General features: G+C 50.0%; 1 protein-coding gene across 1 annotated transcript in view; it reads right to left on the bottom strand.

Moving 5' to 3' along the window:
- The window catches only part of LOC119713715 (uncharacterized), a 153,248-nt gene that overhangs the window by 58,100 nt on the left and 80,981 nt on the right, over window positions 1-14,167 (bottom strand). The window contains exons 32-33 of the mRNA XM_072027742.1: window positions 13,238-13,387; window positions 12,982-13,085 (exon numbers count right to left, since the gene is read on the bottom strand). The gene's annotated coding sequence lies outside the window, so the exon portion shown is untranslated. The remainder of the gene's footprint in view (window positions 1-12,981; window positions 13,086-13,237; window positions 13,388-14,167) is intronic.

Below are 14,167 nucleotides of genomic sequence, written 5' to 3'. Positions count from 1 at the left end.
TTGTCAGTTCCCCAGCGCAACTGGGCCCAAATGCCGATTAATGACAATTAATTAATGCTTTATACACCAAGGTGGACTCGGAAGGTAAACTCTTGGACTGCCATTCACTTCTTTTCAGCAGAAGCTGTCACAATGACAAGAGGAATTTTGGGGAAGCCACCACGAGGAAAGGCCGCACAACATGCTATGAAGAACCCCTGAAGAGTGTCTGCCCCTTGAGAAACCACTCATGGAGCCCAGAGAAGCCCTGCTAGCTCCCTGCTTACCTGCTCAGATAACAAAATCAGATCAAGATAAACACACAAGCACAGCACAAGCATAAAATGGGGCTCATAAGCACCTCACTGATCTGTTGTCACCCCACCTCAGAACTGGGGCCTGACTTCGGTAACAAAACCCCATCCAGTGTAAGGCCTACCCAGGCATTTTCGCTTTATTTTGAACACGTTGCCTGGAGCCTTGGCACGACATACCCAGATTTTTGTCTTTCCCTGGGGTATTTGTCCCAGAATACCAGTCTTTAAAAGGGCTGATTTTTATATCAACAGTTTCTTAGAAACCACAACAGCAATTTTTTTTTTTTTTTCCCTGCAAGAGAATTAATTGTAAATTGCCTAAAAATAAGCCTGGAAAAACTCGGAGGGGAAAGCAACGTCAGCTCCTGGCAGCTTTATTGCAGCAGTCTTGGTGCCGTGTGGCCTCCATTGTTCCAAGCTGGGTCACTGGGGGATGGGGGAAACCTCCAAGGCGAGCCAAGGGACCTGCGGTCACAGAGCAGCTCGGACATAGAGATTCAGAGCAAAGGGAAGAGCTACACCGTGCCAATGGCCACCAGAAGGACCATATTTAGCAGCTCCTTTTCCACAGCAACCCTCACCTCTGAAATCCAACCATACACATGAACAAGGGCAGCCTGTCTGCCCTGAGCATGGAGCAGTGGCTACGGTGGCTGACCACGAATTACGTGCTAGGACAGACTGGAAGCCACTGAGGGCAGGGACCCCACAACCTGTGCAGTGCCCGATAGAGATGGCTATAGAGAAGACGCAGGAACACAGAACCAGAGCCCCAGTCTGGGGTTGCACAGAGCCACCAGTGTGGTGTCACCCCACTTCCAAGCCCCCCTCACTCCTCCAAGTCTTACCTCCAGCTATCCACGAGCTCCACACACCCTGCCTGCCTTAGGAAGGACTACAGAGAAGCTTTGAGTGCCCTCAGTGGCACCCAGGTGGTGGCAATTTGAGCACCTTTGGTGGCACCCAGGTGGTGACAATTTGAGTGCCCTCCTAGCACCCAGGTGGTGGCAATCAGGGCTCCTTGCAGCAGCCCAGTAGGCAGAGGAGCTCCAGGAGCACAGAGCTGGTGCTGTGATGCCCCACAGGGCAGGGAACTGTGTCTGGGGGCTGTGCATGCTCCGGCTGCTGCACTGCTGCCCTGAGGTGTGTGTCCTAATGGGCTTCACGGTGCAAAAGCCACTGGGTGTGAGGCTGATGTGATCCAAATGTCACCTCTGGAAGGCACAAAGCTGCAGGACGAGATGCTGTAATGCACATGAAGGGCTCTCTCTTATGACCAAATGTCCTAGTCTGTGGCGAGCATCCCTTGGTGGGGATGCTCTTGCTGGCATCTAGGGTTTGGTTCACAAAAGAGAAACACGTCAGGGTGTTGCCCTCACAGGTGCTGATCCTAGGCAGGGACCTTCCCATACCAGCAAGGAGCCCAGGAGCTGGCTCCTGCCGGGTGTCACCCACCCGCAGCGCAGAGCATCCCCCTCTACCTTCCAGGAACATGGAGCTGGGGCAGGAGAGGAGGCAGCAGGTGAGGGGTTAAGGGAGCAGCACACCCATTCGGGCTGTATCTAAACAGAAAGGAAAACGGCCAAAACATTTCTTAAGAGGAGAGGCAGCTGACGCCAGTAGCATCTGATCTCCTGCTGCCAACAGGCAGTTCAGGCACCCGGGGGGGTTGCAGCCAGGATCAGCTGCTGCGCTTTGTTGTCAGTTGTGCCCTTCTCCCTCTTTCTGAAGTAGGTCTCAGTCACACGGCAGGCGAGGCTAAAACATTTGCTGGGAGGGATTTGTCTTGTCAGAGGGGATTTTGGAAACAGTGCTACCAAGTCCGCTGTCTGCAAGGGTTAGAAAGGCTCAGGAAGGTAATTTTTTAAGACGAAAGTGACACTCCCTATTTTATAACAGAGTACATCCAAAAAACTCAGCACCGGCTCTTGAGTGGTTTTAAAAATCCAAGTGGGAATAATCTGACTTTTCTAACCAGATCGTGAAGATAAGGCATTAGTTGTTAGCAACGAGCTTACCACCAGGCACAACGGGTATTTCCAAGGTCACCCAAAAATACCCAGCAAGTGAGCCTGTGGGTAAATTTAGCCGAGTCAGATCCCCGGTGCTGCACAGCACCTCGCTGTGACGTACCCACACATCTCTGAGGGTTCCCCTGGAGCAGGTCCAGCAGTCGCCCCGTTTATTGGAGAAGCAAGGTGAAGGTCAGACGGAGCAGGGAGAGCCATGTGCTTGGCCATGCTGGCTCTAGCAGTGATCCAGCTCTGTGGCGCTGCTGCTGGGGCTGTGAAAGATGAACTCAGCTCCCTGCAGAAGCTGCTGCTAGCTGAAGGCACATCACCTGCTGGGGATTTCGGGAAGCTGCTGTACCCCAGGCTGAATAGCTCATTTGAGAATTATCCTGGGACTCCAGCCTTCCCTGGGCACACAGGTGATACCTTTTGGCTTGCTGGACCACGGTTTCCTCTCTGCAGTGGTCTAAAAGCATTGTCCTGCCTGCAAAAGGGAGCTGTAGGATCACTAGAGTCAGGCAACCCAAAAGGATAACCCTTCTAAGCCACATTCTCCAGTTCTGGAAAGCAAGTTCCCTGCCTGCTCTGCCCCCAGACAGGGAGAAGCTTAAAATTTCTCAGCCATGATTAATTTCATTTTAAAATATTGCTTGCAAGGAATGTCCGTTCCCATCCTTGTTTCAGCAGCACTTGCTGGGTGAATGATGTCAGTGCCAACAGCACTCACCCATGGCAGCTCTGTAACAACCCCGCTGCGTTTCCCCTTCACACTGACCAACCTGTGCCTGTTGTACCTTCCAGGTACAAACCTCTTAGTGCCTAATATGAATTTTCATCTAAATCAGCGATCACAGCAGCTCAAGAGGCAGAACAAAAGCTCAAGCCCTCAGCAGTGGAGCAGTCCACTGAAGCCAGGCCGTTTCGCTGCAGTTTTCAAGGATTTTGTGCTTTGTCTTCAGGGAAGTGCACACTTTGGAAGCGGAGCTGTTTCATCAGCACAGTCTTTCCCTGATGTTACTTCTCTTTAGAGGAAGTGTCCTTGAAAGCATGCAGAACTGCTGCTGGAGGTAGAGCTGCTGCCCTTTTCACTTGTGTAAGCAGGTCACGGTAAGCACTGCCGGGAGGTTTACATCACCCTGCTGGCGTCTGCAAATCCTGCGGGCACCTCTTCCAGGCTAGGTCTTTCCCAAACAGTTTTCCCTCATAGTATGCAAAACCCGAGCATCTGCCCTATAAGAATTCCTCATGTGGCAGTAACAGTAATCAAATAAGCACCTTTTTCATTTCTCTCCCCAGCAAATTAAGGGAGGATGCACTAGAGCAAACAGAAAACCTCCTGGGAGCTGTGGGGCAGGCCCAGTGCTAACAGGGCACCACCAAAATCACATTTTGGCTGGTTCAGCCTGGTCCTTCACGCCGTCAGATTCCTCAGGAATGAGTTCGCCATTCCTTACTAACTCATACATCGACCTTTAAGTCAACTTTGGGAGCTGCTTTGCGAGGGAAGGGAGAAAACACGCCAGTCACTCACCCTCCCTTCCCTGCTTGCTTGCCTAATCCTTCAGAATGTAATTTTTGACTATAAAAAGCTGGAAAAAAAGTCCGAGGAACATCTGATGGGGCCCAGCAGCATGTTTGCTGTGTTACTTTGTGGACTGTGGTTACTGAACACAGCAGCCTTTCCTTACAGCAGGGAGCCGGCTTGCTCTGCCCTTACCCCTGGTAACTTCCCTGCCTGAAAGGCCGCTGTTGGGTAAGTTATTGCTGCAGTAAAACACCACCACCAAAGACACTGGTAATGAAAATGCTCAGTAAGACTGGCACCAGTGCTGACCCCTGGGTACTCCTCTCATTGCTGGCACCCAGCCCTTTGTAGTGCTGCTGCCCTGATCGCAGCACACCGTACAAACACAGCCTGGCACCTAAGCTGGCGGGGTCAGGAAGGTGTCTCCTGAGCAAGCTCTCAGCCCCCTTGCTGCCACTCGTCTGCAAGGCAGGATTCACCGTGGCCTCGTCCAAGAAAGCCCCAAGCTGGGGCTCAGGAGACTGCACTTGATTTCTCAGCTTTGCCACTACCTTTCCTGGAGGCTGCAGCCTTTCATGGCTCAGCTTCCCTCCTCCAGACAGCGTCAGCCTCTCCTCACGCTGGTTCCTGACCCGTTCTCCCCTCTGGATTAGGCAATTACCTGCTGCTTTTATCCGTAACAAGTTTTTAAGTGTCAGGGGGGGCCCGACTGCTGAAGGAAGCACCTGGCTGAAAGCTGCTCCTCTGCACGTCTCCAGTGCTGCGTCTCGTACAAAGTGCGCTGCTGGCCGGGCTCCCAGAGGCAGGAGCTGCCAGGAGCTCTCAGTAGGTACACGCCAGCATTTGGGGGCAGATCTCATGAAGCCCGGCTCCATTTACTCTGATTTGGCCCCATCTGAGCTGTGTTTTTGTGCTGATGTTGAAGGAGCAGATGCCTCCCCTCCAGGCAGCGTGCTGGAAACCACCTCTGAAAAGGAGCTGGTGGTAGAAACTGAACCCCTGCTCTCTAGCTGACAGCGCAAAGAGCTCTGCAAACAAGAACAAATCCTACTTCACCCTTCCTTGCAAAGGGAGCATTTCCTCCGTTTGACACGGCTCTCCCACTTCTGTCAGCAATAGGATTTGGAACGAGATCTTGAGATACAAAGACACAGGTTTAAGTGCAAGCCCCATCCTTCCTGGCACACGAAACGAGCAATTTAGCAGGGTTAGAAGTTCCTGAGCTCTCCTCTCCACCTGGAGCTAAAAGAACAAGCAACCTGAATTCACAGAGCCTGAATAAAACACCCCACATTGGACAGCCTGCACTTACTAACCAGATCTGCTCCCCGCCAGGAATATCAGCCAAGTCCCAAGGAATGACATAGCAACCTTTGCCATTTGTAATTTAAAATGAATAGATACTCTGAGAGTTTTTAATTACAGCATCTATACATACTGTATTATTTCTGCTATTATTTCTATGTGCTCACAACTGCTCATTAACCACACGTCAGCCAAAAATCACCTGAAAAATTCCACGTACTCCCCGTAAACTGTCAGCCAAAGGAATGCAACCACCCCAAAGCAAAACCTGCCACGTTTGTGACTTTCTGCCTTACGCTGTACACCTGCAAGAGCTGGAGAATCCATTCCCCTGCAACCAAACCAATCTGCCTCATGTTGCTGGGGAAGCAAGCTTTGGAAGTTGATTTTCTAACTCATGAAACTGCTCCCGGGGCTGTGGTACAGAAGCTCTCCAGAATAAAGGATTCAAAGCAGCAGTGGTTGTGCAAGAGGAGAGCTGTGTATTCTGCAGCTGCCTCAGCTGTTTCACTTTACCCCACAGCTGCTGCAAACGTTCCTCCTCTAGTTCTGAAAATTCAGGCTAACTGGGGCCATAATATTCTGACGGGTTTAGGGAAAGATATTCCCCATTTCTCTATTGAGAGACCAAACCACGACAGCCTGTCTTTGGGGACGGATGAGCTTTAAGCCCCTCTCTCCCCTGCAAGGGAGTAAACAGTACCTGAAAAGGCTCCGTGCTCTAATAATTATCAAACTGGGATTTTGCATAAACTTCTCACAATAGTTACAGGTGGAAAGAAGAGAAGAGCAGAGGCCAGCTAACTCAAACTAGTGTGAATGGAGCAAATGACCACCACCAAGAGAGACTAATCCAGCAGGTGAACACCTTTGCCATGAATTCCTTCTTTCCCAGGACTGGGGCAGGGCCACCCCGGGACTGGAAGCCCCAAATTAAGGCACAGCCATCCCAAACTCACGCTCTGAGGCCAGGGACTGTGGCTGGGGACCGATAACAAGGCTGGGCAAAGGACAAGGAGCTCCTGGAGGCTGGAAGAAACCAGGGGGCTCCAGACAAAAGGAAGGCAATGATGTTGATACTTAAAACCAGTATCACAGGAGGAAAGTCACATCATAAGCTCTAGACCTGAGTGAGCTCGCTGCCTTTAATCACAAGCCAGGGACCTGTATGTAGCCAGCTCCACAGACGTGCAGGCCAGCAAGAGACAGTTTGGAGAACAGCCCAGGGTAGAGGCTTCCCTTCTCCCTTTCCAGTCTTGTCTGCCTGGACTCTAAACCAAGAGAACCAGCACAAATCACCTTTCAACCCAATGCAGGGCTGACAAACAAGAGCTTTAAATGTTCCCCCTCGAGCCAACCACCCCCTGGTTATAAATCCCGGGAGGGACGAGCTCTTGGAAGCAGGCTCACTCGGTCAGGAGCTGCAAAGCACGAGGGACCAGCGGGGGTATGGTTTTGGCTTCAGCTCCGAGGGCATAAAGATAGATTTCACTTGGCTACATTGCAGAACGCAATTAAGGACCGTGCTGCCTTCCCCTGCTAGCAGAGGAGAGAAGTTTCTTAATGGAGCCAAATGCTTTGACAAAGTAATTTGCACAGTGAAGATCTTTGGGCTTCTTGTTAGAGAACCAGAAAAGCAACAGCAAGTGTACAGAGAGGTATGGCAGCAAAAGTCATCCTTCTTTAAAAAAAAAAAAAAGCTTGGTATTATAGGAAATTGTAATAATGAGGAAACTGAAATAATTGAAAATAAAGAGAGAGGACTGCTAGGCCAAGGACTTGCAGTGGCAAAGCTCCAGCTTACGTTACATGCAAGCTGTATCCAAGTGATGCACACACAAAATCAATGAGGACTGGGCTTTGGGCAAGGTTTTCTATCAGGATTCCCCAAAAGCTATTGCTAGAGAGCATCATTGATGCCTTTATGCTGCAAGTACGTAATGCAGGCATGGATTGTCCTCACCAGAGCCCAGCACATGCAGAGGACAGAGCAACGCAGCCAGAAGTGCCCCCGTTGTACACGTGCCGAGCTGCCCGGTCCTGATCCACCCTGACCCTTCTGTCTCAGCAAACTGCGCCCTGGGGTGCGAGCCGCTCACATTCCAGCATCCCTGGAACCAAAGGGCAGAGGTTACTGGGCTGCCGGGTGCCCCTGACGCCGGCTGAACCCACGTTTTCTCCAGATGCCGTCTCACTTTTTCTTGCACGTCCACTTACTGTTATAGGGTGCTTCCCTGGAGGCACAGGGAACACCAGGACTGCAGGCGTAGGACGCAGGGATGGAGCACAGAAAGGCAGACGGGAACCTGGGGAGGTGATGATGGCCCCAGGAGGCTGGGATGCCCTTATCCTGGGAACACAGGGTGCAAAGAAACTCATGAGAGACACGAGGAGTCTTCGCATGAATCTTACTGGAACCAAGACTTCACCTTAGGGCTGAATAAATGCTCCTGTGGCTTTCTCTTCCCAAACTCCAGCCTTTCTTGAAGCAGATGGGCTGAGACACTCTCCTTACACGACGGAAAATGACAACGTGACCTGGCAGCCGCTGGGAGCTCCCCCAGCCTCGCCTCCCACGAACGCCCACGTGTCACTGCTACACGAACAGGCTGCCAACGTGGGAGACTCTGGGGCAGTATTCCAGCAAGACAGGAGAAACAAACACCAAAACAAGAGAGCAGCAGCGTTTTAACAGCTTGTGTGGAAGAACAAATATTGACTGGTTGACTGGGAAATGTCGGTGCATTCTCCCTGTTGCTGGAGGCGGATCTGGCACAGAGGAGGTGCCCTCACAAGCCAGCAGGCACAGCGGGCTGACTAAATGCTGCAAGGCCTTTTGTAATGCACATTTTTGGAAGGTGCTGCTGGAGGTCTGAGCTGCTCAAGGGCTCTGCTCATGACCAAAAGCATCCCAAAGACTGTCTGCAACTTCTAAAGGGTAAAACATTCATGCAATTCATCAGGGTTAAGAGGGCTGGGTTCCCTGCACACCTCGCTGCCCCAGCCAGCAAGGGTGGCTGCAGGATTTGAGCAGATGGCCAGAAGCTGCAAGTGCCCCAGCTGAGCTGAACCCAGCTCCTCCAGCAAGATGCTGGCCACTGGTCTGCCTTCTTCTGCAAGGAGTTCCTTGCTTCAGGAGGTTCAACCACTCCGTTTTTGCCTGCACCAGCTTCCCACAGCAGTAGTTACTGCCCGAGCACCACCACCATCTCAGCCAGCTGATGGAGAACTGCCCAAAGCTATTTGGGGTGTGAAGACCAAGCACAAACACACATCAGCGATTTTCATCAGCCCTCTGCTAGGTACAAAGCCCACAGAAACGCATCTGTGAGCCCACCAGCAAGCTACACTGAAATGCACAGCCTTTTACTGGTGTAACTGGAGTGCCCTATGGGGTGACTGTCAGAGAAACAGAGTAAAAAGGTGGCTTTTTGGGGTTGTAACACAGCTCCAGTGCCATCCCACTCTCACAGACATCAGAGCTGCTCTGACACTGAAAGCTCAGACACACACATGCTGCTATTCCCGTAAATCATACATGCAGCAGGCATGTCAGACCACAGCTGACATTTAAGAGGCAGCCCTATTAACGCTCAGCCCACTGGCACACACCTTGTCTTCTTTTCTTTGCCTGTGTTCAGAAGAAAATACCTCCCTGCCCAAGTACTATGAAATATAGGCTGTGGCCAAAATCCCAGGGAGTTTCCATGATGTCAAAAAAAAAAAAAAAAGAAAAGAAAAAAGAAGTAAATAAATGAAAAGCCCTCCAGCTAGCAGCTCTGCCTTGCTCTCCCCGTTCTCACACAATGTAGAAATCCGATTGCCCACATCCCTGCCTACAGCACCCCAAGAAATGGCCCCAAAAGTGGATGAGGACTGTACTTCTTCCTGCCCAGGGGCTCCCACCTCCAGGCCTGCTCTTGCTGGGAAAGACCAGGACAGCCTTGGATCCTGCAGCAGCCCTGTAAAAGGCTAAATGTTTGTTTTGGACCACCAGAAAGAATGAGTTCGTCAGCAAATTCTACAAGATAGAGGACAGGGAGCCTAACTGAAAGGAAGCAATTAATCATTCATTTTCCTTACCGACACGGATTGCCTGTCAATGTGCGTAAACTCTCCAGGGAAACTGTGATCCAGAAATAATCCCAATTAGGCAGGACAGTTTCCTGGGTTGCTGTAGGAATAGAGAGCCTCGCTTTGCCAGAAGGCCCTGGGTCTGCTTCGCATCTCTTGTGCAAGGAAGTAAAGGGATGATCGGCAGTCCCTGAGCAGGAAAGCTCTCGACACGGTGTGGCAGCATCAAGAATTTCCTCACTCCCTGCCCATTCACAGCACCTCCATCTCCCACACTCACACACATGCTCCAAACTTCTCCACCGATGGCAGATTTCAGTCCTGAAGCACTGACCCGAGGGAGACGAGCCCAAGAATGCAGAGGGAAGGAGCCAGCTCCAGCCACGAGCCCTCCTGCACCCCTAGCAACGTGACCTGAGCATCCCACCAGCAAACCCAGCCCTGCCGCACAGCCCTGAAACCCAGCTTGGATCCCACTTTGGGGTACGAGCTCCCCTCAGCACAGACAGAGCCTGGGAGGCTGGAACAGGGAGGAGGACGAGCTCAGGTAGGAAGGAGCAACAACAGCAGGGGCAGGCAGACTCCGGAGAAGCCAAGCTCTCCTTTTTCTTGCCAGCTTCCCTAGCAAAGAGCCGGTGAGAAAATAATGGGTATTTATAAGCAAACCTGTCTCTAAGGCAGCATTTTCCAAAGTCTAATAATAGGGTTTGAACTTGCTTATCGTGTGATTCAGACGGCGTTGCATAAAGCTGCTGGAAAGCTCCTGAATGTCCCCTGAGCATGTTCCTGGGAAGCAGGGGCAGGGTGGGCTGTGGAAAACAAGCTCCAAAGTCTCCTCCCAGGGAAAGCCAACCACACAGCCTGTCCTGAAGCAAGGTGAGAAGCTGAGGACACTGATGGCTGTCCCTGATGCTTCCACCTTTGGTTTCTTGCACGCAGCAGCACCGAGCAGAGCCCAGGTTGCAGTGCAACAAAACAAACGCACAACCTACAGGTCGATACCTCCTGTGGGATGTGAGCTAGGCTCGAATACCAAGCCGGTCCTTACTTCTGAACTTAGTCCAGGGAAAAAGGAAAGAGCTTTTACCAGCTGGGCCTCAGCAAAGAAGCACCAGGTTCACTAGAGACAAGGCAAGAAAGTAAGGGGCAAGAAGGGCAATTAGCATTTGAAGCTGATTGTCACTGTTGCAGGTGCCAAATTTTGTTCCTGTCCCTTCAATATCCCTCAGAGGGGACACAGCCTGCTCTGGAACCAAATATCCTCACCCTGCCTTACAGAAACGTCCTGTGTGCTGGCAGTGCCATGCAGCCTTCGCCCCTACTTCTTCGCCCAGACACAGCCCCACAGCTCTGGCAGCACAGTATTTCACATCATCTTCCTATGGAAAGAAGACAGAAAGCTTTGAACAAGAAAAAAGCCCCCAGCCAAGGAAAGTTTAAGCATCACCTCTGTGGAGATGCGTTGTCCTTTTGGATTTCCTTTCAAAAAAAAACAGTAAATTTGCTTTGAACCAGCTCAGCATCATGTTGAAGTGCAGGAGTGCCCTCTTCTGATGTGGCAGGGCCCTAGCTGGATGTCAGCAGCTTCTGTGGCTGCCTGCCCTTGGAGCAGTTTGCAGCTGAACCCCCAGAACAGGCAGAAAAAGCAGGAGCAAAGCTGAAACGGACCTCAAATCCTGCTGCAGGAGACAGGCAGGGGAAAAAAATAGTTGTGTGGTGAATCGTGACTTCCCTTGGCCTGTTTCTGAGCGTCATTCTGCCTCACTGCTGCCTTCCTCGGGGACTCCCCAGCCAGTGTCAGTGTCAGACACCAGAAGCAGTGCAGAAATCCACCTCGATTTTACTTTGCCACCACAAAAAACCCTTTGTCCCAGCACAGAAAAAGACAAAGGTGGGAAAAATCAAACCACGACTGCCTGCACAACGCAGATGTGCCACCCAGCAGGTCCGGCCGCAGCTCTCCTCCCTTCCCGAGGCAGCTGGAGGCAGGGAATACAGCCGTGGCAGGCCAGCAGCGTGTGGTTTGACCCTTTACCCACGAGGTCGCAAGCCACAAGATTTCATTCTTTTAATAGAGATCATAAATTAGCTGTCCCAAACCTGCCTCCTCGCAGTGAGATCATAAATTTGCTTTAATGGGGGTCAAAAACAAAGAAAAAATTGAAGTCTCTCCCCACAAGCTTGCTAACAAAACACCTTTAAATTGTATTTTTTTAAATTGTATGTATCTTTCTAAGCTGTCTGGAAAGTCTTCTCATTCTGGAAGAAAAAGACTTTTAAAATCAAGGTTTCTATTTTATTTCAAAACACAGGGCCCAAGTGTTCAGTTCTCGCTGTTTTTCCTTAGTCTCCTCTTATCTTTGATCTTCTTGTAGGTCTCTGCCTTAATGTCATCTATTTCTGCATTGACTCTTCCCTTTACCACTCCTCTGCCACATGCTCACAATAAGTAAAGATAAGGAAATATTTAAAAAATATTATGGCTTCCAGAAGTTAAGCTACAAGAAAATGAGAGCCATGGTCCTACTGTATGCTGCAGATGCAATTTCTAAAGAAGAAAAATTTCCTAGTCCTTAAGACAATGACTGAGTGTAAAAGGAACAGAGCTTCAAAGATTTTGTAAGCCAAGGGTCGTTTATAATCACATAATGTTCATTATAACTCAGGCCAGAAAACCTTCCCCAGTGCTGTTGCAGCCAGGAGGTGCCATCTTCCTAAAGTTAAAGGAATTCCCAGGAAGGCTTAAAATTTAATCAGGATGTAGTAAACACCTCTTTTTCCCAGGAAGTTTGTTCCTGTGGCTAATTATTTCAGTTCTTCCAAATGCAGCCCTTACTTCTAATCTGAGTTTAGTTTCAGCTTCTAGCTATATTAAAACTGCGTTATCATTTTCTCTAGTAGATCGAAGGGCTGTCTGCGATCACAAACCTTTTCCTACCAAATCCTGTTACACCACGCTGAAATCACTTCTAAGCTTCTCTTTTGCAGATTAAATGAACCGAGCTTCTGCAGCTCCAAGGCATACTAGTGAGATGGACAAATGTTGCTAACAGCACTTTTCTGCTTGTGTTGTGCAGGCCAGGACTGCTGGCTTGCCAATGGTTATTGCACCACCTCGTGGGAAAAGAGAGAAAACACAGAGCAGGGAAAAGGATGCCCAGCTCAAATGCTCATCAAGTGTAATTGTGAGGCTAAATAAGGGTTTTGTAATAAACTGAATCTATGGGAAAAACAGTAAAAGACCATGTATAAGGCTGGGACAGAATGTGAGGCAAACGTAGAGGGAGAAGGAATAGCTTTGAGGCCATTCAGTGAGATCACAAGCAGATGCTGTATGGCCAACCTGGAGGGCTAAGAACAAAGTCTTCGCAGTTATTTAATCTTTAAATAAAAAAGATTTCTGCCACTGAAACTTCACGAAGACACAGCTGGCATAAAAAGGTCTCTCAAAGTGTTGGCTGCTGAGCCATGGCTATCTGATCACTGATGCCATTGTTTGGAAGAGACCATGGCACACTCCAGTACAATCTACAGAAATGGAGGTCTGGCCAGAAGTTGTTAGCAGGCAGCTCCATGTTCCAGCAGATGTTAAGAGCAGAACATTAGGCGACCTGAGGAGCTCTCAAGGGCAGCAGTAGCAGGCAAGAGTAACTCTATAGAGAGCAGGAATACTTGGAAAACATTACACTAGAAGCTATGAGATTGTGACAGTCCAGTCCTTGTCCCCAGGAAGCTAGGCTTACTGTGCTGCTGCCCAGCACTCACTCACCCTGTGTTTGAAGGGCGCTGGGCTGGTGGCTCCGCTGGCACAGTGATAACCCGAGTAGCAAAATCCAGAAGGCTGGGACAGACCTGGTGCTGAGCAATACATGCCTAAAACAAACAGAAAAGCAATCTCCATGAGATGGCTTGCACAGAAGACTGGTGGAGGAGTCGTTAACATGAAGGGAGAAGACACAATTTCCTGAACTATTCCATGTATTCCATATATTCCCCTGAGTTTCTCTTGCCATGTCCCTGCTTACCTGCTGGGCAGGGCTCGCAGACAGAGCTGCCAGTGGCACCAGCCCTGGGGCCAAAGGTTCCCTTCGGACACGGATGCTGTGCACTGAAGTTGGTATCTGGCAGACAGAAGTACCCAGCAGGGCACAGCTCAGGAGTATGTGCTCCAGAACCTACGACACAAAGGAGAGCATCTTGCTCAGGAAATATTACAAGACATGACAGGCAATGTCGTTCTCTATCAACATGTTCAGTCTTCCTCCTCCTATCTTAGTACAGCCAGACCCAGGACATGGGATTCATCATGTGTATTCTGATGCAGTTGTTCAGATTCCTGTTGCAGTAATTGGAGAGAAACAGCACTTACAGAGGAACTGCGCTTCAAGTGCGATTCATCTCACCCTAAGGCAGACATCTAAAATAAGAAGGATGAATTGCACCCCAGATGTGCCTCTTTCTTTCCACTGACTACAGAGGGAGGACAAAAATCTACCTCAGATTCAGATGTCTACAAAGGAGCAGTCTTAAGTTTTATTGGAGTAATCCCATCTAGGGGGTAGAACCATGCCCGTGCAGTTATATTTCTTGTGTTTCTTGTTGCATGCTTGAGCTGCCAGACAGGAATAGCTTCATTGTATTTTCCTGGGCACTGAATTTCTCTCCCCACAGAGAAGGATTTGGCTTCAGCTTACTCTTTCAACGACAGCCTCAGAGTCTTAGAAATCTGTTTTGGCTTCCGTCCTTGGCAGAATCTGATGCATCTGCCTGCCCAGTCCAATCCACCTAACACTTAGCAGAACCTTAACAGAAGTAAAGGAAGCTACAGCACTCAAAATCCGTTTTGTCCCATTAAGTCTCACAGGGAGACTCAGCCCTTAGTGCCATGGGATCCCTTTTTATCGCAACACACAGCCCCCTCATATTTGTTAGGCTGTTCACAGAAGAGTCCAGCT

Source organism: Anas platyrhynchos, chromosome 25, assembly GCF_047663525.1.
Source record: "Anas platyrhynchos isolate ZD024472 breed Pekin duck chromosome 25, IASCAAS_PekinDuck_T2T, whole genome shotgun sequence".
Classification (NCBI taxonomy): domain Eukaryota; kingdom Metazoa; phylum Chordata; class Aves; order Anseriformes; family Anatidae; genus Anas; species Anas platyrhynchos.
The sequence above is the reverse complement of the archived record's forward strand: the minus strand, read 5'-3'. Positions and strand labels throughout refer to the sequence as shown.